The sequence below is a fragment of the Helianthus annuus genome, chromosome 16 (genome assembly GCF_002127325.2).
Source record: "Helianthus annuus cultivar XRQ/B chromosome 16, HanXRQr2.0-SUNRISE, whole genome shotgun sequence".
Lineage (NCBI taxonomy): Eukaryota > Viridiplantae > Streptophyta > Magnoliopsida > Asterales > Asteraceae > Helianthus > Helianthus annuus.
In genome coordinates this window covers 103,544,432-103,549,587 of record NC_035448.2, presented here as the reverse complement: position 1 = coordinate 103,549,587, position 5,156 = coordinate 103,544,432, and positions in this window count along the sequence as shown.

Sequence of the window (5,156 nt, the reverse complement as noted above, 5' to 3'; positions counted from 1 at the left end):
AATGACGTCAGCAACAATAGGGGCCCCGCCCTCATGGTTAGCCTCAGGTGGATCCTCCTCGAACAAATCGATGTCGTCGTCAGGAACGACATCGAGTGGCATGTCTACGACTGGAAAAGCAGCAAGCGGTATAGGAGCAGGGATCACCGTAAGTGGTAAATCCCTGGCAGGAAGGCCATCAGCAGGCTCAACTCCGACGGAACCTCGTCATCTGACACGATCGCCATAGGGTCTAGTGTGTCGGATACTCCTGTGTCTGAGGATAATGGCATGATGTCTGTAACACAACCACACATATGCACAAATAATCAACATAAGATCAAATAAACATGTAAGTCACCATAAACCAAACAAGTAATTATCCTAGTCTTACTAGACTATCCTCCCAGCCTCTCAGACTGAACCTCCTAGCCTCTCAGACTAACTCCCTGGCCTCTAAGACCAACCTCCCAGTCTCTAAGACTAAACTTCCCCAATCTCTAAGATTGGCCCCTCAGTCTTCATGACTGAACCTTCCCAGCCTCGAGGGATGAACCTTCACAGCCTCTAAGACTGAACCATAAATTTTGAAAAAGTGCTCGTACTTTTTGTTCGTAAAAATGTTTTGTGCCCTGGATCTGGACGTATAATGTATGCAGTGTAAAAATGTTTTCGTGAGAGCCCTAGTGATCATAGTCTAGACTCGAGAAAGAATCCTAGTTCGCTATGATCAATGCTCTGATACCAAGCTGTCACACCCTGCTTTTGCGGAAGCGTCGGTTTATTTGGTGTGACTTGTTAATACCATAGCATAATCACAACAATGTTATATGAAAATAAAACCGTGATGTTCATCCATTCATTCAAGTTTTTAAAATAAACACGACAACATTGTTTTTAAAAGTCGACACAACGACAAAATACAACCAAGACATAAATTAAAAGATGTTCATACGACATGACAAAGACATGAAATAAAAACACAGTTTAAGACTTGTGACCCGTCCAGGCAAAGGTCACACTTCCTAAACTCGGATGACATCATTATTCCTACGCAGCTTGACGTGATTGCATACCTTGCCAGATCCACTAATTTCCTGAAATACATGTAGTTTGAAAAATCAACAAAAAGTTGAGCGAGTTCATGTAAAAGTGAGAATGAATAAACCTTTAAAGTATGTATAAAAGTCCCTGGTATGTAGCAATAAGGAAAAAGAGATCACCAATGGGTTGCAAAGCCACTGGTATGTGTGAGAAAGTGCAGGGAAACTCAAACCTAGCAAATTTGTTACCGGGCTTCGGCTGTAAGGCACAGTCACCTCTATGGGCCTCCCCGGCCTCACGGGTGTGGGCTCGCTACACCCAAATAGATCTATCACTCTTGTGTCCCTCGGTCCTACAACGAGGATTAATGGTCTCAAGTGTTATTGCCCACCCCTCACATGATCTAGTAGTATAAACCCTCCCTACGCTAACCATACCATGTAATAAATGTTTGTAATAATCGTTGCATGTATTTCACCCCCGAAGTATAAAACTGAAAACAGTAAAGAGAAAGAGGGGGGACATGAACTCACAGAAGTGCGTATCCAAAAACGTCAATCTCCAACTCTATCTGCTGCGTGACGACCTACACGTACTAATCCCTATTAGACGGATGGGTCGTGCCTTGGCTTAAGGTTTAACGTTTTTGGGAAATAGTTAGACAACTATTTCGTGTTCACACTTCTTAATTATTTTATAAGTATATTTTCTTCCCAAGGACGGGGGTTTTAATACATGTATGCTTTATAATTCCGAAAATATATTTTTAAGTCTCACTTGAAAAATATATTTTAATCACTTGTTTAAAATGTTTTAATTTCCAAAATATATATATTTTTCCCAAAAATATTATATTTTATTTCATAAGTTTTCCAAAATAATATTCTACCAAAAATATACGTATAAGAGTATTTTTCAAAAATACTACATAAGTTACGCTTCAGCGTTTTCGCGTTGTAACAATACTTGTGTAATTTAAATATTTATTTTGTGAGAGCGTTGGTATTATTTTGGAGTCGTAATTTTTAGGATTTTTTTCAAGTTATATTATTTTTACCCTAAAAATAATATATCTAGTTCACAAAGTAACAAACAATCACACAAGCGTTTTATTATAAAATATATATTCAAAATATATATTAAATAAATTTTATTTACGAAAATCCACATCCAGTACTTGGTATTCTTGTATTAAAAATCATGGCGAAGTTTATTTTGAAAACCAAGTTAAAAATATATTTATAAACGCTTGTTAGAAAAATATTTCTAAGTGTTATATTTCTAGAAAAATTTCGCCAGAGTTTCCTCTGTAAATGGAGGTGTCCATGCTTTTAATCATTTTCTTTTTTAAAATCATCAAACAATTTAACAATCAAAAAGATACAATTTTTAATCATCGACTTTGACAAAAATAAACATGAACCATAAACTTATGAACTTGAAAGTTTGTAAAAATATGTAGTAAGTTACTAACACACTTAGTAGGTCTTGTTATCTTTAAAAATAAGATTAGTTTCCTAAAAAAAACTTTATTTTTAAAGAATATGTAGTTTCACAACTTCTAGTCTTGTTTTCCAAAAATATTTCTTTGTTAAATTTTCTTGTTACACAAGTGTTCATACACTTGTTTATTTACCAAAAATGCTTTTAGTTCATACAAGATCCGGGTTTTAACAAAACTAGTATTTTTCACTTGGTTCTCCCGAAAAACCACTTGTAGATCTTTAGATCTACATGTTTATAACCTTATTTTTCAAGAAAAATTACATTTATTCAAGTTCAGGGTTCATTTATGGATGGTTTCATCATCCTTCATAACTCTAACATGTACATCTTGCTAGTTCATGTTCTTAAACATGATCTAGCATGTCTAGATGATGATCCATCCTACTTCTACTAACAAACAACATCCAAATATCATAACTACACAAGATCAACGTGATTTAACCATACATCTTCTCTTTATCCACTCTTTACCCTTTATGTTCAAGACTTAGATTAGGTTCATTAGTGTTTCTTAATATTTCACCATTCAATCATATATTAACCACTAAATACAAGAACAAGATGAAGTTTTAGAACACTTACTACTAGCACAAGGCTATGGGAGAAACAAGGCGTAAAAGTGGTGGATAAAAGAAAACAAGAGTGGTCCTTGAACTTCCGAGTGCACCAAGCTTGTTTGTAGGACTCCTTGCACCTTTGTATGTATGTAGATGGCATGGAAATGGCTTGAAGGTGGTTGTAGGGTGGTGTGGTGGTGGCGGTCGTGAGCTAGGAAGAAGGGAGGAGGAGAGCTTTGTTGATGTTAGGTGTTTGTGATGAAAGAGAGTGGTTAACCTTTAGGTTTATTTATAAATCAAGTTTCACTATAGTCCATCATGTAATATTTCTAATTAACCAACAACAATTCAATAAAATAATCAAAAGAATGGTGGGGATGTCCCCCACACCATGACCGTCGAGTAGGGGGGGGGGGTAGGGGTTGGGTTGTAATGGAACTAGTTACAATCTAGTTAGTTTTAAAGTGCTTAGTTAGTGTATTAAGGTGTGTGTTATAATGTAAAGTGTGTTAGGGTGTTCGGGGACCCTAACTAGCTCAGAAAAGTAAAAACAATGTGTTTGGCAATATTTTTATGTTCCGGGTAAAGTCCGGTTGTTCGGTTGGATGTTGATCCGTTAAAATGCTAAATAAAGCTTTAAATTGTCTTTTATATTGTTTTTAGTAACACATTAAATTCCCAACACCTTGGAAAGTGTCTAGGACTATTTTGCCAAGTTTTTTCACTTTACTAGCATTGTTAAATGCTGAATTTTGGTATTTAGTGCAGAATTTTGCACTTAAAGTATGTTTTAGGCACTTCCGGGCACTATAACTATCATCTAGTGACGCAGTTTTATGGTCCTCACCTCCCTACACTCCCTACTAGTGTAGTATTCTATTCCTGGCTCATATTGGCCTCAATGACATTGTCTGTCGCTATGCTAACTGTGCTTTGTGCATCAAGTTTGTCACTATCGTTTGTGTGTAATAAATAGAGTGACAGTATAAAATGTGATGCATGAGTATGTATGTATCAGAAATCAGAAAGAAGTTCAATCATAATTGTAATCAAGCACAGTAATTAAGCACTAATTAAGTATTAATTAATTCATATGGATACCTGAATTTGTGAGGGTTGTCACATCGTACAGCAGGGCTGTTTTCCCTGTCATCTGCCGAGAAGCTCCACAATCCATAATCCATCACGAAACGGATCTTGGAAGCTCCTGCACATACCACAAACACTTTTGTTAGATTTGGATGCTACCCAAGCCTCTTTTGACTTAGGTAACTCAACGTTAATGACAGTTCTTTTTAGGATTAAAGGTGGAAAATTTTTGTCATTCATTTTCAAGCTTTCTTCAGACCCAACCTCAACCTTTTTATATAAGAAAAAGTCATCTTTCTAAGGTTGACCAGATGGTTGGTCTTTCTTTTGAACATTTTTCTTTTCAGAAACCATGGATTTTGAGTTTTCAAGTTTCTCATAGTAATCCAAAGGTACATCCATCTTTACCGGTGTGGTAGAAGATGATTGTTTTTCAATCTCAGAAACCTTTGGTTTTGGAACACTTGATTTCATTTCAACCACTTTTGGCTTCCATGTTTGTTGAGACGATGCAACCCGTGTGTAAAATTTGTCATTTTTAGTTACCACATTCTTCACATGTTCAGTTTTGATTTTGGTGTTTTCATTTTTCAAAACCTTTTTCTCAACAACCAATGGAGCTTTTCCCTTCACATCAACTTTCTTCCTTGGATTCATCACAACTTCAGTCTTAGGCTTCAAGTTGGAACACTTTCGTGCAATATGTCCAACTTGATTGCATTTGAAGCATATACGGGTGTCAACTACCCGACTTGTGCCTTCGGACTGAGGCTGTGAAACTTTCTTCTCAAAGAACTCTTTGTTTGATTTTGAAAAAATTTTAGATTCCTCATCAGAAAGTGAACATGAACTTGAAACAAATACCTTTTTCTCGACAAACTTCTTGTTTTGAACATTCTTTTTCTGATAATTCTTACCACCCTGATAACCACCCGACCATCTGTTTTGATTGTTGTTATAAAAACGTGGTGGAACAACAGG